Source organism: Vicia villosa, unplaced genomic scaffold (assembly GCF_029867415.1).
Source record: "Vicia villosa cultivar HV-30 ecotype Madison, WI unplaced genomic scaffold, Vvil1.0 ctg.000318F_1_1_2_unsc, whole genome shotgun sequence".
Taxonomy (NCBI): Eukaryota; Viridiplantae; Streptophyta; class Magnoliopsida; order Fabales; family Fabaceae; genus Vicia; species Vicia villosa.
The window spans coordinates 4,532-28,478 of NW_026705140.1; the positions used below are offsets into that span (position 1 = coordinate 4,532).

At 35.1% G+C, this 23,947-nt stretch overlaps 1 long non-coding RNA gene across 1 annotated transcript; it reads right to left on the minus strand.

Annotated features, from left to right (window-relative positions):
• Window positions 1-3,684: 3,684 nt before the first annotated feature.
• Window positions 3,685-4,775, minus strand: LOC131626690 (uncharacterized). Its single transcript, XR_009291262.1, has 3 exons — window positions 4,236-4,775; window positions 4,060-4,092; window positions 3,685-3,949 (listed from the first exon to the last, which is right to left on the minus strand). It is a non-coding gene; the product is annotated as an uncharacterized LOC131626690 (long non-coding RNA).
• Between the last annotated feature and the right edge of the window lie 19,172 nt (window positions 4,776-23,947).

A 23,947-nucleotide genomic window follows, 5' to 3' on the forward strand; every position in this document is an offset into this window, starting at 1 on the left:
AGAGTATTACAAATGCTTCTTAAAAGCGATAATCACAACTGTGATATTTCTCTTAACGTTTAAGCTTAATCTCACTAATATATTACAACAGCAATGTAGTGAGCTTTGACGAAGATGAAGATTCTGAGCTTTGATTTGAACAGAGTTTCAGCAAGTTAATTTGAGTTGTTTTGGTGCAGAATCGTTAACCTTGCTTCTCATCAGAACTTCATATTTATAGGCGTTGGAGAAGATGACCGTTGAGTGCATTTAATGCTTTGCGTGTTCCGTACAGCATCGCATTTAATGTTATACGCTTTTGTCAACTACCTCGAGCCTTGTTCACGCTGTGTCTACTGACGTAGCCTTTAATAGCTTTTAACGTTCCTTTTGTCAGTCAGCGTAGCTTGCCACTTGTACTTCCTTCTGATCTGATGTTTGTGAATACAACGTTTGAATATCATCAGAGTCAAACAGCTTGGTGCATAGCATCTTCTGATCTTCTGACCTTGAAGTGCTTCTGAGCGTGATACCATCAGTACTTCAGTGCTTCTGTTCTCTTGTTCTTCTGATGCTTCCATAGACCCATGTTCTGATTCTGCTTCGACCATCTTCTGATGTCTTGCCAGACCATGTTTTGATGTTGCATGCTGAACCCTTTGAGACAAAGCTTCTGAGCGCTGAATTATGCGTACTCTTTATATATTTCCTGAAAAGGAAATTGCATTGGATTAGAGTACCATATTATCTTAAGCAAAATTCATATTATTGTTATCATCAAAACTAAGATAATTGATCAGAACAAATCTTGTTCTAACAATCTCCCCCTTTTTGATGATGACAAAAACATATATAAATGATATGAATTTGCGATCAGAAAGAATAGACGGCAAAAGACAAATTACACAGCTATAGCATAAGCATATGAATATGTCTCCCCCTGAGATTAACAATCTCCCCCTGAGATAAATAATCTCCCCCTGAAATAAATACTCGAAGAACTTTAATAAAAGACTTCCCTGATTATTTCGGTAGAGACGATCATATGAGCTTCTGTCTTTAGAGAATCCCTAGCTTCTGACTTCTGCTTCCATTGGACAGCTTCAGAACTAGAATTTCCTTAGATCCCTAGAACACTCACAGCTTCTGATTCCTGCTTCCATCTAGGACAGCTTCAGAACTTGAATTTCTTTGATCTTCTGAACATTCACAGCTTCTGACTTCTGCTTCCATCTAGGACAGCTTCAGAACTTGAATTTCTTTGATCTTCTGAACATTCACAGCTTCTGATTTCTGCTTCCATTTAGGACAACTTCAGAACTTGAGTTTTCTGGATCTTTAGAATCTTCGCAGCTTCTGATTTCTGCTTCCCTCGGATAGCTTCAAAGCTTTGAATTTCTACCAACATCACTTCATGCTAGATTTGTATCAGAACATTGTTGAATGTACCAGAGCATCATCTGAGCATCTCTACATCCTGAAATGTTACAGAACAAAAACTAAACGACAAAAGTCAGCATGAACAAGTCAGAACATAAAATGTATATTAGAACACATGATATGTATTAGAGCCATATAGGCTAAAATAATGTATCAGAGCAAATAGAATTTTGTCAGATCAAATAGACAAATATGGATCAAATTCTATTATTAGTGCTTCTGATCTCTGAAGCTTGACAGCACTCGGCTTGCTTCAGTTTCCATGGTTTAGCTTCTTGTGTTTGCTTTGAAGATTCTCTTCACTTTTTTATACCTGCAAAACACTTAAACCATATAGAACTTGCAGTTCTTGTTAGTAAATGTGTGGGAGCTTTACCCAGCAACTGATAGATTAATCAAATCATTTATCATATATTTCTCCCCCTTTTTGTCATAACATCAAAAAGAATATATCAAAAGATTCAGATGAATAAAACGACAAATAAAATTACTGGAATGTAAAAACAAAGAAACTTTTCATTGATAATCAAAAGATATTACATGAGGTTCCTATGTTTAACAAGATGAGAAACATTCCTAGCAAATACATAAAAAGTCATCCCAAGAGGAAATGACTACAAAAATTAAAAACAGCGCCCTAGCAAGACACACTCCGTGTCAACCCATCAAGAATCCCTGTGGACTCTTGTCTTCCAGACTGGAACCTCCACTGTAGGAGAGATCCAAGTGACCAAAGAGGAAGAGAGGGACAGTTCACAGACAGAGAGCTAAAGTTGCAAACGGGGCTTTCCCTTAACATAGAAGTTAAGAATATCATTCTTAACCTCCTCCCATAACTCAAGAAAGTCTTCTGTCTTTGGGTGAAAGTTGATAACAACATCAAAGAAGAGGTCTGACTTGAGAGGTATTAGGAGAGCCATCCCGAGATATGCAGAGATCTGTCGCCTTTGAGTCATAGATCCTCAACAGACTTAGGATGAACGCTAGGTTTGGGCTAGGATTTTTTAAAAGTAAGAAAAACTTGTTTGAGCAAGAGAAGAAAACGGAAGAGAGAGAGAAATAACTTGATGAGGAATGCAAAGTGAGAGAGATATAAGAGAGAAAAAGAAACGTTTGAAGAATATAAAAAGAAAAAACTGAAAGAGAGTAAATGATGAAAAGCATTTAATGTTACGTGACGTGAGGAGAGATAATAAAGACAAATGAGGTGACTAGCACAGTTACCTATGGTCGGCGTCCCTTCAACTGCACGCGCGCTTATCCATGAATAGTAACGACTAGGGGTGGACATCGGTTCGGGCCGGTTCGGGTTCGGGCCCAAAACCTCAATCCGGCCCAACCCTCGGATGACATTAATAGGCCCAATTCCGACCAGATTCAATAATCGGATTTTCGGGTTCGGGTTAGAGCGGGTTCGGGTAACTGCTTCGGTTAATTCCGGGTATCTTTTCTTGTTGGGCCAATATAAACTAAAGTCCAAATAAAAGATACATTACATATTTTTTTCTTACATTCTTATTAATAATGTGTTGTTGGGCCCCCAAATTTCAAGTCCAATTAAAAACTCTGAATTGTATTTAAATTTTAAAGATAAAAAATTAATTGGTTTTTTAATAAAATTAATTTTTTTGATTATAAATGTATTAATTATTGGTACAGAAGGCTATTTTGAGCCATTTTAAAACATAATAGACAAATTTTATAATTTTATTACAAATTATAGAAACATTCAAATAGCCATTTTAGAAAACATAATAGACAAATTTTATAATTTTATTCATATTGTAAGAAAAATGTGTTTTGTCCATATTTCCTTCCTAGTCATATTGTAAGATAAAATGTGTTTTGTCCATATTTACTTCCTCCAACTAATTCATGCAAGCAAATCCTGTCATCATACTAATTCATGCAAGCAAATCCTGTCATCATACTAATTCATGCAAGCAAATCCTGTCATCAAAAATATAAATAAGGGATATTAGTTAACAAAAATATTGATAATAAAGGATATTAGTTAACAAAAATATTGATAATAAATTAATAATAAATAAATGATCAATATTTTATTTGACTATATATTATAAAAACTCATAAATTCTCATAAATCATTCACTAACACAGTAAATAATCTACAAAATTTTTGATAGAAACAAACTTGTCTACAAAATTTTTGATAGAAACAAACTTGTCTTCTACCATTATCAAATGCTTGCTTTATACATGGATTCTGCACTGTGTTTCATCTTATGCTAAGATAAGCTGCAACATAATTTCTATGAAACATAAGTCATAAATCCTCAGTCTTATAATTAAAAGGCTATTAACAGTAATACTTCAAACATAGATAAAATAAATTGTTCTTGCTATTAGACGTTTTCAGACTCAACTCCCTGCATTCTCATAGGCCCTTCCATGTAAAGTGATTTACATATATTTTCAGAACACAAGAAATTTGCTTACATAACAGAAAATATAGATCTCACACTTTTTTAAGGCCATGTAATTTCTGAAAACTTTAGTAAGTTTCAACCTGCAAGATCAAAACACAACATATTAAATCAAAAACTTATGCTCAGATCCAAACATTTCATAAAAAAAAAACTTAACCCTAAATCACTCATAGAGATACACAAATCTTACCGTTCACCAAACAGAGTTCACCAAACACAAACCCTGTATCAAATTACAAAAACACATGATTTAATCTTACCGTTTACAGAATATAAATGTTAAAATAGTTTACAGAATATAAATGCTAAAATAATTTACATCAAGCTTGGATGACTTTCAGAACCACCCAAATCATAAATAATCACCTTAAAAAGAACATAAAGCTCTTCTTGCTCGTAATTTTGGAAGTTGAATGCTGAGGTTCGAGGTTGGACAAACAAAGACAGCTAGCTTGAGATTACAGTGATGATGTGAAGATGAGGGAAGAGCGGCGTGGTTAGTGGTGACGGCAAAGATGCATGAGTTGTTTAGGGTTAGGTTTCAAGGCATGGTGACGGCGGCGGCGGCGAAGAAGAAGAAGTGAAAACGATTTGGGAAATTTACTGAGATCTGGTATTTGTATGTTGTGTTTATTAGGTTAGGGTTTGAGAAAATCAATTGGGCCAGAGAATTCTTTGCACTGGATTGGGCCATTACCAGTAGCTGTTACATATAGTAATTAGTATCGGTCGGGTTCGGGGTCCGACGGGCCCAATTAATCCAACCGAACCCGACCGTGCAGACCCAAAGTAGACCGCTTGGTTCACCCGCTGAACCCGCTGAACCGAATAAAACCGACCGCTAGCTTTTTTTCGGATTCGGTCCGGTCGGTTATCACCGGATGGTCTTTTAATGTCCACCCCTAGTAACGACAGGTTTACCATCCCGAGATAAAACGTTACAGCTGTTTTGCTTTAAAAGAGGTTCTGAATCAACTTAGACAATGAAACGTTAGTAATAACCGAATCATAATTTCTAAAAGATTTCAATCAGAACTTCTGATTAAAAAAAATAGTCCATTTTCATTTCAGAAGATACTCATACATGAGAACTTCTCATCTTCTCATTCTGGGCATAAATCTATACTGATGTTCTTCAGAATGAACTTAAACCTATCTTCAGCCAGGGGTTTTGTAAAAATATCAGCCCATTGATGGTCTGTATCCACAAAGTTTAAAGATATAACACCCTTCTGAACATAGTCCCTTATGAAATGATGTTTAATCTCAATATGTTTAGCTTTTGAATGAAGAATAGGATTCTTAGATAAGCATATAGCAGAAGTATTATCACAGAATATAGGAATGTTACTCTCAAATATCTGATAATCTTCTAACTGACTCTTCATCCAGAGCATCTGTGTACTGCAACCAGCAGCAGCGACATATTCTGCTTCTGTTGTTGATAGAGCAATAGTTGCTTGCTTCTTGCTATACCAGGAGATCAAATGACTTCCAAGAAATTGGCAACTTCCTGAAGTACTCTTTCTTTCAATTCTATCTCCAGCATAGTCAGCATCGCAGAATCCTACTAAGTTGTATTCTTTAGATTTTCTGTAAACTAAGCCAACATTAGTAGTACCTTTCAGATACCTTAGAATTCTCTTAACAGCAATTAAATGAGATTCTCTAGGATCTGATTGGAATCTAGCACACAAACAAACACTGAACAGAATGTCAGGTCTAGAAGCAGTCAGATATAGAAGAGATCCAATCATACCTCTGTATAACTTCTGATCTACCTTCTTACTTACCTCATCCTTACCTAGGATGCATGTTAGATGCATAGGAGTTTTGGCTTCTTTGCAGTCTAGAAGATTAAACTTCTTCAGAAGTTCCTTCACATACTTGGTTTGGTGAACATACGTTCCTTCTGATGTTTGATTTATTTGTATTCCAAGGAAATACTTGAGTTCTCCCATCATGCTCATTTCAAACTCAGCCTGCATAGACTCAGCAAACTCCTTTCCAAGTGTAGCATTAGATGTTCCAAAAATAATATCATCTACATATATTTGACAAATTAAAATATCCCTTTTAAAGGTTTTACAAAAGAGAGTAGTGTCCACTTTTCCTCTAGTGAAACCATTATCCAGAAGGAAAGAACTTAACCGTTCATACCAAGCTCTGGGAGCCTGTTTCAATCCATACAATGATTTCTTTAGTTTAAAAACATGATTAGGAGACATAGAGTCTTCAAAACCAGGAGGTTGATGGACATAAACTTCTTCATCTATATAACCATTTAAGAAGGCACTCTTAACATCCATCTGATAGAGAGTGATGTTATGTTGAGTGGCAAATGAAATTAATAGACGAATAGATTCTAACCTGGCCACTGGTGCAAAGGTTTCTGTATAGTCAATCCCTTCTTGCTGACTATAACCCTGAGCCACCAGTCTAGCTTTGTTCCTTACCACTTCACCTTTCTCACTGAGCTTGTTTCTGAAGACCCATTTTGTACCGATTATATTGAATCCATCTGGTCTAGGAACAAGATCCCAAACATCATTCCTTGTAAACTGATTCAGTTCTTCTTGCATAGCAATTATCCAGTCTGGATCTTCTAGAGCATGATCAACAGAAGTTGGCTCAATCAAAGATACAAGACCTAATTGACAGTCTGCATTGTTCTTAAGGAATGCTCTTGTTCTGATTGGATCATCCTTCTTTCCAAGAATGACATCTTCTGAATGACCAGAGATGAGTCTGGATGATCTTCTGACAGATGGTTCTTCAGAAATGCTTAGATTCTCCAGAGAAGCTGATACTTGATCTTCCGATTCTTTGCTTCTGAGAAGCTCTGCTTCTGATGCGTTGCTTCTTGGCTCAACAACTTCTGATATATCAATATCACAATCTGCAAAATTATCAAACTGCTTTGGTTTTTCAGAACCAAGCTTATCATCAAACCTGATATTGATTGATTCTTCTACAATCAATGTTTCAGTATTGTATACTCTGTAGCCTTTTGAGCGTTCAGAATATCCAAGAAGGAAACATTTTTGTGCTTTGGAATCAAACTTACCAAGATGATCTTTAGTGTTCAGAATAAAGCATATACATCCAAAAGGATGGAAATATGAAATGTTAGGCTTTCTATTCTTCCACAATTCATAAGGAGTCTTATTTAGAATAGGTCTGATAGAGATTCTATTCTGAATATAGCATGCAGTGTTTATTGCTTCTGCCCAGAAATGCTTAGCCATATTGGTTTCATTGATCATGGTTCTGGCCATTTCTTGCAGAGTCATATTCTTTCGTTCCACAACTCCATTTTGCTGTGGAGTTCTAGGACAAGAGAAATCATGGGCAATACCATTTTCTTTGAAGAATTCTTCAAAGGATCTGTTCTCAAATTCACCACCATGATCACTTCTGACCTTTATGATTTTACACTCTTTTTCAGATTGAATCTGAATGCAGAAATCAAAGAACACTGAATGAGACCCATCCTTGTGTTTCAAGAATTTTACCCATGTCCAGCGGCTATAATCATCTACGATGACTAATCCATATTTCTTCCCTCTGACAGATGCTGTTTTGACTGGGCCAAACAGATCAATGTGCAAGAGTTCTAATGGCCTTGAGGTAGAAACAACATTCTTGGACTTGAATGCAGGTTTGGAGAACTTTCCCTTCTGACATGCTTCACAAAGAGCATCTGATTTGAATTTCAGATTAGGGAGTCCTCTGACAAGATTCAGTTTGTTAATCTGAGAAATCTTTCTCAAACTAGCATGACCTAACCTTCTGTGCCAGACCCACTGCTCTTCAGAAACAGACATAAGACAAGTCACCTTCTGACTCAAGAGATCTTGCAGATCTGTCTTATAAATGTTGTTCTTCCTCTTGCCTGTAAATAGGATTGAGCCATCCTTCTGATTTACAGCCTTGCAAGACTCTTGATTAAAGATTATATCATAACCATTGTCACTCAATTGACTGATAGATAAGAGGTTATGTGTTAATCCTTCTACAAGAAGTACATTAGAAATGGAAGGAGAGTTACCAGACTTTATAGTTCCAGAGCCAATTATCTTGCCCTTCTGATCTCCTCCAAACTTGACTTCTCCTCCAGACTTAAGCACCAGGTCTTGGAACATAGACCTTCTTCCTGTCATGTGTCGTGAGCATCCAGAGTCCAGGTACCATGACATGTTGTGCTTTGTCCTTTTTGCAGTCAAGGATATCTATAATAGGAATAATCTTATCCTTAGGTACCCACATCTTTTTGGGTCCTTTCTTGTTAGATTTTCTCAAGTTCTGATTGAACTTGGGTTTAACATTGTAAGCAATAGGAGGAACAGCATGATAATTCTTAATGTGAGTTCCATGATATTTCCTAGGTTGTGTCACATGCTTTTTGGTGTGTGTTATGTGAAAACTTTGAGCATGTGAAGTGTGCCTAATATCATGGGAGTGGCCATACTTGAACTGATCATACAATGGCTTGTATGTGAATTTCATTTCATCAACAGGTTCAAGTTTGTATGGGGTTTCACCCTCAAAACCAATGCCAACTCTTTTGTTTCCAGACACAGCATATATCATAGAAGCTAGCTGACTTCTGCCAATACTTCTAGATAAGAACTTCCTGAAACTTAAATCATATTCTTTCAGAATATGGTTTAGACTAGGAGTGGATTTTTCTGAATCAGAAGGAGATCCAACATTATTGGATAATTTTAAAAGTTTTTCTTTTAATTCAGAATTTTCCAACTCAAGTTTCTTTGTTTCAAATTCAAATAGCTTTTTCAGCTTTTTGTATTTGAGACTGATTTGAGACTTGAGTTCCAGAAGTTCAGTTAGACCGGAAACTAACTCATCTCTAGTAAGTTCAGAAAATACCTCTTCAGAATCTGATTCTGATGTAGATTCTGATCCATCATCTTCTGTCGCCATCAGCGCACAGTTAGCCTGCTCATCTTCAGAGTCTGAATCATCTTCTGACTCATCCCAGGTTGCCATAAGACCTTTCTTCTTATGAAACTTCTTCTTGGGATTTTCCTTCTGAAGATTTGGACATTCATTCTTGAAGTGTCCAGGCTCATTGCATTCATAGCACATGACCTTCTTCTTGTCAAATCTTCTGTCATCAAACGATTCTCCACGTTCAAATTTCTTTGAACTTCTGAAGCCTCTGAACTTCCTTTGCTTGGTCTTCCAGAGTTGATTTAGCCTTCTGGAGATCAAAGACAGTTCATCTTCTTCTTCAGATTCTGATTCTTCAGGATCTTCTTCTCTAGCCTGAAAAGCGTTAGTGCATTTCTTGATATTGGATTTTAATGCAATAGACTTACCTTTCTTTTGAGGCTCATTTGCGTCCAGCTCTATTTCATGACTTCTCAAGGCACTGATAAGCTCTTCCAGAGAAACTTCATTCAGATTCTTTGCAATCTTGAATGCAGTCACCATAGGACCCTATCTTCTGGGTAAGCTTCTGATGATCTTCTTTACATGATCAACCTTGGTGTATCCCTTGTCAAGAACTCTCAATCCAGCAGTAAGAGTTTGAAATCTTGAAAACATCTTTTCAATGTCTTCATCATCCTCCATCTTGAAGGCTTCATACTTCTGGATTAAAGCTAGAGCTTTAGTCTCCTTGACTTGAGCATTTCCTTCATGAGTCATTTTCAAGGACTCATATATGTCATAGGCCGTTTCCCTGTTAGATATCTTCTCATACTCAGCATGAGAGATAGCATTCAGCAAAACAGTTCTGCATTTATGATGATTCCTGAAAAGCTTTTTCTGATCATCATTCATTTCTTGCCTTGTCAGCTTTACGCCTCTGGCATTTACTAGATGTTTGTAACCATCCATCAGAAGATCCCATAGATCACCATCTAGACCAAGAAAGTAACTTTCCAGTTTATCTTTCCAGTATTCAAAGTTTTCACCATCAAATACCGGCGGTCTAGTATAACCATTGTTACCGTTGTATTGCTCAGCAGAGCCAGATGTAGATGCAGGTGTAGACTTTTCATTTTCATCAACCATCTTTTACTGAAGCGTTTTTCTCTTCCTGAATCTTTTCTAAACACGGTTAAGTGCTTGCACCTTAGAACCGGCACTATGATGCCAATTGAAGGATAGAAAAACACTTAGAAAGGGGGGGTTTGAATAAGTGTAGCTTTAAAAACTTGACAGATAAAAATAAATTGCACAGTTATTTTTATCCTGGTTCGTTGTTAACTAAACTACTCCAGTCCACCCCTGCAGAGATGATTTACCTCAACTGAGGATTTAATCCACTAATCGCACGGATTACAATGGTTCTCCACTTAGTCAGCAACTAAGTCTTCCAGAGTCTTCTGATCACACACTGATCACTCCAGGAACAACTGCTTAGATACCCTCTAAGACTTTTCTAGAGTCTACTGATCCACACGATCACTCTAGTTACAACCTGCTTAGATAACCTCTAAGACTTCCTAGAGTATTCTGATCCACACGATCACTCTAGTTCCTTACAACTTAATGTAATCAATTCTAAGAGTATTACAAATGCTTCTTAAAAGCGATAATCACAACTGTGATATTTCTCTTAACGTTTAAGCTTAATCTCACTAATATATTACAACAGCAATGTAGTGAGCTTTGATGAAGATGAAGATTCTGAGCTTTGATTTGAACAGAGTTTCAGCAAGTTAATTTGAGTTGTTTTGGTGCAGAATCGTTAACCTTGCTTCTCATCAGAACTTCATATTTATAGGCGTTGGAGAAGATGACCGTTGAGTGCATTTAATGCTTTGCGTGTTCCGTACAGCATCGCATTTAATGTTATACGCTTTTGTCAACTACCTCGAGCCTTGTTCACGCTGTGTCTACTGACGTAGCCTTTAATAGCTTTTAACGTTCCTTTTGTCAGTCAGCGTAGCTTGCCACTTGTACTTCCTTCTGATCTGATGTTTGTGAATACAACGTTTGAATATCATCAGAGTCAAACAGCTTGGTGCATAGCATCTTCTGATCTTCTGACCTTGAAGTGCTTCTGAGCGTGATACCATCAGTACTTCAGTGCTTCTGTTCTCTTGTTCTTTTGATGCTTCCATAGACCCATGTTCTGATTCTGCTTCGACCATCTTCTGATGTCTTGCCAGACCATGTTCTGATGTTGCATGCTGAACCCTTTGAGACAAAGCTTCTGAGCGCTGAATTATGCGTACTCTTTATATATTTCCTGAAAAGGAAATTGCATTGGATTAGAGTACCATATTATCTTAAGCAAAATTCATATTATTGTTATCATCAAAACTAAGATAATTGATCAGAACAAATCTTGTTCTAACAGATCTTTCCAAGCGAAGTTGGGATGATTCTTCCACCCTGGGTTATAGGTGTTAGAATACGGATTATTTTGCCTCAAAAATTTGATTTCTTCAATTTGCTTGGGAGTTGCAACACAACACGCAGTTTGGTGAGGGCCATTACAAATTTCACAGATCACAGGTTGAGCTTGTTGGATTTGAGCAACCTGTTGAGTACCTATATTCATAGCCTTTAATCTCTTTTCTACCTCAGTCGCTATTGCGTCTTCAACCCGAATTTTTGAAGTTTCGAGCTTAAGATCAATGATTCCTTCTGGTTTGCTAGCACACCTGTCATACAACTCCACATGCTCATTTGCAGCTATTGCTTCAATGATTTTTATGATGCCAGAGGCTGTTGTGAAATTTGTTGAACCTCCAGCTGCTGTATCAATCAACTGCTTTGTTTTCATTCTGAGCCCATTGACAAATACTTGCATCTGTTCAGTGTTGTCCATATTATGAGTGGGACATGCTACTAAAATTCTTTTGAATCTTTTGTAGGCATCTCCTAAGGGATCACCTTCCTTCTGCTTGAAGTTCAGGATGTCATACCTCTTCCTTATGAATACAGATGCGGGAAAATACTCATTCAAGAAAGCTTTTTCCATCTCTCCCCATGATGTGATGCTGCCCGCTGAAAGAGAATAGAACCACTCTTCTGCTTCTTCTGCCAAAGTAAATGGAAACATCCTTAGCTTCTTCGCCTCTTCTGTATGACCTTCAATTTTTAAGGTTGTACTCATGGTCAAAAACCTCTGTAGGTGCTTGTTTGCGTCTTCGTTAACCTTTCCGGTGAAAGGTTTCCTTTCAAGCTGATTAATGGTGCTTGGGTGCAGTTGAAAGTTAGCAGCATTTACCGGTTGGTTGACAATTGTTAGTCTACCACCCGGTGTGTTCGTAGCACCATAGTCTCCAAGAAGTCTCTCAGGTGGAGGTGGATTCTCGCCCATAACTTCTTCTTCACTTTCAGAACCTGAACCTGAATGAACTGTAACAATTTCTTCTTCAGATTCCAGATTAGCCAACCGAGCTTGTCTACGCCTTGCGTGCAAAGTTCTTTCAATTTCTACATCAAAAAGAAATTCAACTGAGGCCTTACCTCGCATACACAGATTAGACAAATATTAGAATTAGGAAAAATAAATAGTGCAGAAAATAAAATTTTAGTTGCAAAGCAACAAAATTATAATTGAAATAAATATAAAACTCTATAATCTTTGGCAGTCCCCGGCAACGGCGCCAAAAACTTGATAGGAAAATAGCAAGTGTACTATTTTGCCTCTGTAGTAATAAAGGGGAAATTCCCCGAATGTCGAATCTCAAGGACTGTTTGACGATACAGAGTTTTATCAGTATTTTAATTAAACAAAAGTTCAAAAGGGGTTTTGGTTGGTTTTGCAAATAAAGTAAATATACAGAATAATAGAACGATGAACAGAGATGAGTAGAATGCTAGGGATGGTGAATGATTTGATCATGCAACAAATATAACTATATCTTGCAACAATGGTTTGCCTAATTGATTATCAGTTCTTAAGGTTTATTATTCCCAAGTCCTCAGGTAATAATTCTTTAATCCTTCAACCTAATCACTATGTCCATAAAAATCACGGCTGACATTAAGCTTTCCAATATCAAGAATATTCTGATTATTAAAGGGTATTCCTAGTCCTAGGTAATATCTACTAAAATATGTTCTCAGACAGATCATGAACAACAGCTGGTCCGGCTTAATTGTATCACACAAAATCAATTTTCGTTTGTCCGACAGAAAAAGCATTATAACAGCAAGAGAACAAATCAATATAGAACAAACAAAATTATCATTGCAAAAATATAAATTTATTCATTACAGATCAAAATCAGGGTCACCCCCTAGCATTGGGGGGTTTAGCTACTCATAATAAAAACAGAAAATATAGTGTTAATTGTAGACATTACAGATAAATGAAGGAAATCCAATCTTTAATGGCAAAAGCTCATAGAATTCTTCAATCCTTGCATCAAATCTGAGTTCTCCAGCCTTTCACAGTGTATTTTCGCACCCAAAACTGTCCACACCTTGTCCAAACGCATTCTGGTCCTTTTATTTCTGTCTGACTGGGCTTTTCAGCAAGAAAGCCCAAATCTTCACGTGCACACGCGTGTGGGGACGCGTTTGGTGTAACACCCCATTTCTACCCGGCAAATATATATAAATCAGAGTTTTTTTCAAAATTTCTCAATAAACAAATGAGGCGTCACATAATCAAAACAAAACAAATCACCTCGTCGCATAAAGCGGATACATAGCACCTTTGAAATAGAATAACTTATTTTATTAAAACACAGCGGAATCACTTAAGAATGTATTCAATAAAATATCTTCAGTTAACTTAACATTTTGTCCAACCAAAATTAAACAATTAGATAGCAACATCAATAATAGTATAAATCGTTCCCCCCAGAGTGCTACGTATCAGAGCGACAACCGACTCGAGTAACGGCAACTAAATCTTCATACTTGAATACCTGCACGTTGCCAATATAAAGGCAACGGCGAAACAAGAAAAAAAAGGGTGAGATATCAAATCATATAAGTGGGCGCATGATAAATTGCATGCTAGGATTCAGACATATAAAATCATCACATCACAAGTATCGATAGCTACTATACACATCATACTTCTACAGTTCATTAATCTCACATACTTTTCATCACACAACAAGTCATAATCATGTAAATAGTGTCATCTAATAAATTTCACATATTCAAGTAAGCACAAAATTCAATAGTACAATACTCAAAAGATTCAATACTATTATCCCAAATATATACACAATCCATCATTATCACATATTCACACGTTTAACCAATTATATATCAAAACATCACCAATTTCAATTATCACATCTCATGTACACATGACAATCACATAAATGCATATATTCAACATCACTTAACCTCAATGTGACTCAATGCAAGACATGTGACTCTATGCATGTGGTACCCAATGTGGACCCAAAGTTCCACCGCTTCCGATTCATATAGAATCTAGCCACGCTTCAGATCCGGACAAGACCAAAGCCACCAAATGTAAACATATAGTTTACCGCTTTCCGATTCACTCTAGAATCCAAGCCTCGCTTATGTTTCAAAGCAAACCACCTTTGTTTCAAGGCATCCATGATATGAATGTATGTACAATGTTAATCAAACATATGCAATTAAGATCATCTCTACCATCTTAATATTTAGCATATCACAATAATTCAACTCGATGAATTATCCACCAATTGTACACAACATTCACAACACATACATATCATTCACATATAAAAGGTCAATTAATCAATTACGATTCACAAAATTCAATTAACACTAGTAACCATACTATCTCATGTTAATTCTCATTTTGCCAATTATATATGAACATACACATTTAAAATCAAGCAATTAATCATTAAAATTAATGCTATCCAACTACCCACAGAGAATCAATATCAAAATAACATCATTGACATAATAATATATATTTCTGAACATACATATTCAAGTCAAAACACAATTACGGATAAATTCTCAAAATATCGTAATTTACCGACAAACCGAATAGTTGATCTAATTCCAAATTATATTCTAATCAATTAAACACATTGAAATTAATTCAACTATTAATTTAATCAACCAATTAATACTACACTATATTAATTCCAATTCACTCCTATTTCTATTCCATTTACCAATTCTAACATCCTAGGGAAAAATGACATTTTGGTTCTACTATTGTTACTCTTTTCACAATTATTTTCTACTATCCCATTTATATTTTCATTTCTTTATCAAGACTCCCTTTCCATTATATATATGTCATTATATATTTTATATGTCCTTCTAATAACATTAAACAACATGAAAGACATGGTCAATATATTAACAGTAGAGAATAATTAACAGTACATGATGGAAGATGGCATGTAAAGGCAAAATGATGTAGCTTATATGGGTCTTCATTTCCATTATTCAAACCAATATATATAGGTACCCAATTAGCATTATGACAGCATAGGATAAAGAAAAGAAACAAATAATAGAACCACAAAAAAGAAATAGCTCAAACGAAAATTAAAGCTAGGTGGGGCACTTCATATAATTGTTGTCTTCTACCATTTTAATATATATTATATACACACTAAAGAAACAAAATATCAGAACTAATAGAAAGTAGTACAAATGAAATGCAAATGGAATGTGTTGACGGTGTCGGCCGTCAAGCATCATGCCACCAGTCAATTTTTTCTCCATATTCTATTTCTATTTCTATTTCTAATGCACAGCAACACCATAAACAATTTCTATTTTCAGATTAACTTAAACAAATTCCATTTTTTTCCAACAATCAACACAAGATAATGCAATAAATCTATACACCCAATTCTCACATACAATTATTCATAAGCCCCATTATAAGAAGAGAACCCCACCCTTACCTTATCAATGGAAGCACTCAATGGGTCTCTAATTGCATCTTCAATTTGGCACCATGGATGAAAATTTCTAAGCTCCTTCTTCTTCTTCATTGCTTGCCTCTTTCTCCTCTATTCTTGATTTCTCCCAAAATGACAACTACCCTTTTCCATCTCTAAAACCCTAATATAAAACCAATTGGGCTTAGTGTTTAAATCCTCTCTTTATTTAGTATCCTCCAAAATCTATTTAGGCCCAATAAGAGATATATCTCAAATAATCAATTATATCACTTATAATAATAATTTCTTCAATATAATAATTCCGACTTATAAATAATATTATTCTTAATATTATTTTCTGACTATCCGACTTCGATTTATATAATTCCAAATACGCCCTTAAATAACACCGACGATCCAATTTCGACTAAATCAAATATTTAAATCCTTCAATAATTTAATTAACCAATTTAATTAAATTCGGGGTGTTACAACTCTCCCCCACTTAGAATATTTTCGTCCTCGAAAATTGGCTCAACACCATCCAAGCACAAACCTCGTATCCAAATATCAATCTTCAAATCGCGCTTGGTTACACTTCGATCACTACCTCTTCGTCACAACAATGATTCTCATGAACATAAACACATTACAGTTCTTACCAGTTTTGCAATAATCAACGACTCAATGTTGTATTCCTGGCGCATCACACGTATTCCAACAGTCTGTCAATCCAAGCATCAAGATAACTCATCTTTACCGACTTCTGGCATATAGTTTCATACTTCCTCAAGTCTTACAATAATAGTGCCACATAAGCTTCTGCTGCTCAATTCTGATAATTCTCCTTTAAGTCAACATTCTCGATAAAATTTTGTTAACTTATATGGTTCACAAATTTTCAATCCAAAACAGACTTTCCTTTATACTCGTCCTCACATCGTTGTTTTCACTTGTTATTTCCAATCTTTCACCTTGTGACACTCGCTTGCATAAAACGCACCACACCAATTGTTAATTCATCCGATTCTTACTCAATCATTCCTCTTACCAAGCTACACCAACTGATGAGCGAATAACTTCACGATAAAATATAAATACTCTTCCTACACAATTAAGACAACAAGACAAATATATAACATCCAATACGAGTTTCGTCTACCATTAACAATAGATTGAGGGTGATCAGTTCCCCAATTTGTCAATAAGTATCCGACAACCATCGTGGAGTATAAATCGTTGTTACATCATAACAGCGTTTTTTTTTCTCTTTTGAATTTCCACTTAAATCCAATAACACGACGTAATCCAATGATTCACTTTGGGTGTTCACAATTCCTACAACTTCTTACTCAATCGATCTTGTCGATGAGACACCGACATCCCAACATAATACAAAATCTGATTCACAATTACTTAGCATCACACAATAGTCAAACATCTTTAATACCAACACCTCGTCCTCTTATTTTAATCATCAACAATAAGTTCTGCTTAACTTCACTTCAGACATTTCCGGTAACAACCATTCTTATTCAACAGGCTTACACATTTCCATAAGGTAGAATACAACTTCACCTCTTCGTAGGTCCAAATGGTACGTCCAATTGATACTCAAAACTCAAGATACGAATCTCTGACGTTATTTGAATTGTAAACATCAACGTCAAGCATCGACAATTTTGATGTTATCTCCCAAACTCCTCAAATAACTTCGACGACAAACTGCACCCCATCCAAACATCATCACATTAAAATCAAATCTAAACGGCTGCAACAATCATTCTTATAATACACTTCCTCTTGTTATCTTTCTGACGTTTTAAACGGAGTTCAAATCAGATATCCGAAACTCAAGCTACGCGCATTCTCGAGTTCCAACTCGGGTTTGCGATTCACAACACTTCACACATCGACTACGTCCATTAATCACTTATGCGAGTCCAACATAAAGTCTACCGCAACTTTATCGCCTTAACACTTGTCAAACACCGGCATCAAACGCAAAGGCTAAACACACCGACAAACTCTCAGTCCTCAACCGTGCTGAACATCGTCACTCTCTAACTTCTGTCTCCCAAAATTATCCTTAACTTCACATTGTCTTCGACTCTGGTGAACATCCAAAACTCTCAACAACACTTGTACCATCGCTTATCGACAGCATACCGGACCATCTCTTACAACAGAAATATCTTCGAGAAGCAAAACTTCTCCCCCACTTGGAATCAAACCAATTCCTGCAACAAAACAACAAGTACTGACAGTGTTTCACACACGTGTCATGTACTAAAGACTAAAACACTGACAACATTCAATTGTCGCACAACTCAACAGACTCAACAACTTGGCCAGATGGACCGACCTGCTCTGATACCACTATTGTAACACCCCATTTCTACCCGGCAAATATATATAAATCAGAGTTTTTTTCAAAATTTCTCAATAAACAAATGAGGCGTCACATAATCAAAACAAAACAAATCACCTCGTCGCATAAAGCGGATACATAGCACCTTTGAAATAGAATAACTTATTTTATTAAAACACAGCGGAATCACTTAAGAATGTATTCAATAAAATATCTTCAGTTAACTTAACATTTTGTCCAACCAAAATTAAACAATTAGATAGCAACATCAATAATAGTATAAATCGTTCCCCCCAGAGTGCTACGTATCAGAGCGACAACCGACTCGAGTAACGGCAACTAAATCTTCATACTTGAATACCTGCACGTTGCCAATATAAAGGCAACGGCGAAACAAGAAAAAAAAGGGTGAGATATCAAATCATATAAGTGGGCGCATGATAAATTGCATGCTAGGATTCAGACATATAAAATCATCACATCACAAGTATCGATAGCTACTATACACATCATACTTCTACAGTTCATTAATCTCACATACTTTTCATCACACAACAAGTCATAATCATGTAAATAGTGTCATCTAATAAATTTCACATATTCAAGTAAGCACAAAATTCAATAGTACAATACTCAAAAGATTCAATACTATTATCCCAAATATATACACAATCCATCATTATCACATATTCACACGTTTAACCAATTATATATCAAAACGTCACCAATTTCAATTATCACATCTCATGTACACATGACAATCACATAAATGCATATATTCAACATCACTTAACCTCAATGTGACTCAATGCAAGACATGTGACTCTATGCATGTGGTACCCAATGTGGACCCAAAGTTCCACCGCTTCCGATTCATATAGAATCTAGCCACGCTTCAGATCCGGACAAGACCAAAGCCACCAAATGTAAACATATAGTTTACCGCTTTCCGATTCACTCTAGAATCCAAGCCTCGCTTATGTTTCAAAGCAAACCACCTTTGTTTCAAGGCATCCATGATATGAATGTATGTACAATGTTAATCAAACATATGCAATTAAGATCATCTCTACCATCTTAATATTTAGCATATCACAATAATTCAACTCGATGAATTATCCACCAATTGTACACAACATTCACAACACATACATATCATTCACATATAAAAGGTCAATTAATCAATTACGATTCACAAAATTCAATTAACACTAGTAACCATACTATCTCATGTTAATTCTCATTTTGCCAATTATATATGAACATACACATTTAAAATCAAGCAATTAATCATTAAAATTAATGCTATCCAACTACCCACAGAGAATCAATATCAAAATAACATCATTGACATAATAATATATATTTCTGAACATACATATTCAAGTCAAAACACAATTACGGATAAATTCTCAAAATATCGTAATTTACCGACAAACCGAATAGTTGATCTAATTCCAAATTATATTCTAATCAATTAAACACATTGAAATTAATTCAACTATTAATTTAATCAACCAATTAATACTACACTATATTAATTCCAATTCACTCCTATTTCTATTCCATTTACCAATTCTAACATCCTAGGGAAAAATGACATTTTGGTTCTACTATTGTTACTCTTTTCACAATTATTTTCTACTATCCCATTTATATTTTCATTTCTTTATCAAGACTCCCTTTCCATTATATATATGTCATTATATATTTTATATGTCCTTCTAATAACATTAAACAACATGAAAGACATGGTCAATATATTAACAGTAGAGAATAATTAACAGTACATGATGGAAGATGGCATGTAAAGGCAAAATGATGTAGCTTATATGGGTCTTCATTTCCATTATTCAAACCAATATATATAGGTACCCAATTAGCATTATGACAGCATAGGATAAAGAAAAGAAACAAATAATAGAACCACAAAAAAGAAATAGCTCAAACGAAAATTAAAGCTAGGTGGGGCACTTCATATAATTGTTGTCTTCTACCATTTTAATATATATTATATACACACTAAAGAAACAAAATATCAGAACTAATAGAAAGTAGTACAAATGAAATGCAAATGGAATGTGTTGACGGTGTCGGCCGTCAAGCATCATGCCACCAGTCAATTTTTTCTCCATATTCTATTTCTATTTCTATTTCTAATGCACAGCAACACCATAAACAATTTCTATTTTCAGATTAACTTAAACAAATTCCATTTTTTTCCAACAATCAACACAAGATAATGCAATAAATCTATACACCCAATTCTCACATACAATTATTCATAAGCCCCATTATAAGAAGAGAACCCCACCCTTACCTTATCAATGGAAGCACTCAATGGGTCTCTAATTGCATCTTCAATTTGGCACCATGGATGAAAATTTCTAAGCTCCTTCTTCTTCTTCATTGCTTGCCTCTTTCTCCTCTATTCTTGATTTCTCCCAAAATGACAACTACCCTTTTCCATCTCTAAAACCCTAATATAAAACCAATTGGGCTTAGTGTTTAAATCCTCTCTTTATTTAGTATCCTCCAAAATCTATTTAGGCCCAATAAGAGATATATCTCAAATAATCAATTATATCACTTATAATAATAATTTCTTCAATATAATAATTCCGACTTATAAATAATATTATTCTTAATATTATTTTCTGACTATCCGACTTCGATTTATATAATTCCAAATACGCCCTTAAATAACACCGACGATCCAATTTCGACTAAATCAAATATTTAAATCCTTCAATAATTTAATTAACCAATTTAATTAAATTCGGGGTGTTACATTTGGTGCCGGCGACACGCGTCTTGGGACGCGTTTGGGCAGAGGGGTAGTTTTCTTTGCAATTCTGGCTTCTGGGACGCGTGTGGGCACGCGTCTGGTGGTCTAGGACGCGTCTGGGCACGCGTCTGGTGGTCTGGGACGCGTTTGGGGACACGTTTGCTCAGTAGACCTCAATATTTCACTTCCACACGCGTCTGGGGACGCGTTTGAGCAGCAAGATGTACTTTTACAAGCTCCACACGCGTGTGGAGACGCGTCTTGCCAGACCATGTGCTTTTTCATCAGTTTCTTCATGTTTCGCACTGATTTTCTCCACTTCATTCATCTGAGTTTGCAAACACTTAAACACACAACTAAAGCATAAAATGCGGAATAATGAAATAAAACATAAAATAAAATACTTCAAAGACAACCAAAAACAACTGTAATTATACGTGTGAAAACCACTTATCAACAAGCGTGGATACCATCGAGTACGATGGGCGCGAGGGGTGCTAGCACCTTCCCCTCGCGTAACCGACTCCCTTACCCTCTTCTCTGGTCGTGAGACCGTTGTTTTGTTTTGTGGTTTGCTGGCATTCCCTTCCTTTTCAGGATAAGTATGTTAGTGGCGACTCTGTTAGTTTTCGCGGTAGCGACACATTGTTAACCCTAAATCAATTTCTCTATTTTGTTTTGCAGTTTAGATTTCGTTGAACCAACAGAAGCTTCCATTGCAGTCGATTATCTGTGCTAAACGTAAGAACCTGGTAAATCCTCGTATATGTTTTGCATGTATGTGATTTTCGATTATCTTTTGGTAGGGTTTCATTGTATCCCGTATTTGTGTTTATTAGGGTTAGGTTTTGTTGTTTTGTTCATTGTATCCCGCTATGTTCATACAAATGCCATGTTTTTCAACATTTAATTTATTTTGACAGTCTTAGCTTGTATCAAAATCCATGAAAATACAGTAGTAAATGACTCAATGTGGAATAAAAGTTTTCTAGATCCAACTGATTCCATATTTGAATCCATGAAAATACACTGCATTGCACAATTTATAATGTTATTACAAACTTACAACAATTTTATATTCGTCGTTTGTGCATCTCTACTGAGCCATGAAGAGTTGAACATAGTTGTTTGTATTTAGCTACAGCTCTTGGTTACTTTGTAATATTAATGTAACAAAGGGTATTGGAATGTGTGGTTTTCTTTACTGTTCCTTCATGAGTTTTGTTCAGATAGAAGTTATGCTCTTATTCTGATGTTAATGCCAGTCGGCGCATAATTGATTTCGTGCAGCCTATAACTAAATTGTCAATAATTGACTTCTATAAATCCTATGTCTGCAGGAGGTTGATCATTTTGATGATTTAGATGATCTTTTTCAGAACAATGGCTTTAAAAGTTTTCCCTTTTATCCCTTATTAGGGTTAGATTCTGTTTGATGCATATTAAACTGATGTGAACTGATATTTGTTAGGGTTAAATGGTGACTTCAAAACTAAGTGATCAAAATATGATGAACATTAATGTCCAATTTTTTTGTAGGTCGAAGATGAAGAACATCCAGAGATATTCGAGGCTTATTTCATCTCTGCTTACGTTTCTTTGTCTTCTTCAAGGTATACTTGCAAACTCTTTTTTTAGTTCCTGAAAAAGAATTCAGTATTAGTGTTGCTGGCATATCCTGATAGAAATGAAAACTTTGTTGTTGATTATTAGGTAATCGATTTTCATCTAGATAAAGATGATCAAATTTGACAAGTATGTTAGTCTTGGTACAAATGTTTAACCTTGCTGAATTAGGTAGAAATAATCTCTGCTCTATCTAGGGCAAATTGTCATTTCTTTTATCTAGATGCAAATCATCTTTTAGCCTTGAGTCTCAGTGGTCAAACAAGTTGACTCTAGTACAAATTATTATTTCTCTTTATACATCATGGCTCAATTTCTTATAAATAATAGGTTATCACCAAACTAGATTGAAAATTGTTCTATAGTACATGAAAACAAACACGTTAGAGTTTCAATGGTTCTTAATTATATTATTATCATTAAAACTCCACAATTAGATATTAATCATCTTCAAATCATACTAGTGTGTATACCCGTGCGAGGCACGGGTTTAAATTGTATTAGTTAAAACAATTTTGTCTATTACATATAAACAATTATATATATAACAAAATAAAATAGAGATATGTAAGTTTTAAATTTTGTTGTATTTTCTATAAGTTATAAAAAATACAATTCAAATAATATAATTGAGAGTTATTATTTTATAAATTAGACAAAACAAAGAAAGTAACAAAATAATAGAATTAATTTATTTATGAAGTCATTCAGTAATTAAAAATTAAAATTGTTGGGCTTAGGCCCATCCTTATATAAAAAAATTTTAAAATTAAAATAATATAATAGCTTAACCAATAAAATTTAGTATTTTCAAAAAAGATAATATATAAGTTTTGGAAATTGACCATATTATTTATCTAATAGTGTAAAAGTGAGGCTTCACCATAACTTCTAGATTGATTGAAGCACACAAATCAAACTTCTGTATAAGCTTAGCTCTTCACTTTATTCAAAACAAATATATAAGTCTCTTTACTTCAACTATAAAATCCTTCAATCAAGTTGGTTTAGTAACACAACAATTATATGCGAAACAAATACATTAAAATCAGTTGAGTTGCGGACCTCTTATCCAGGAGGACTAATATGATATAGACAGAAATTATGAAACAATAAAGAAGTAGCCTCTGGACAACTCATACGGGTGAAATATCATTCAACAATGGCCTTCAAATATAGTTACGACTAAACACAATCAAGTTTATTCTACCTTGGTGTCACAGTAGAAACATCGATGCATGTTTGAGCCTAAAACATACCATAGGTGTACAAATATAATTAAAACTTACATTATGTATAATTGAATATGTGGGTTGTTTAAAATTATTTATGGGAAATTTTGAAATTAAAACTATTTGAGCAAACCAAAAAAATTAAGTAATTTGACAATCATAACTAATAACATAAAAATAACATCAACCTTCCAGTTTTTTACAACCTTCTCATATAAGTTCATAATAAGTTAATGGTATAAAAGTCATCAATTTAA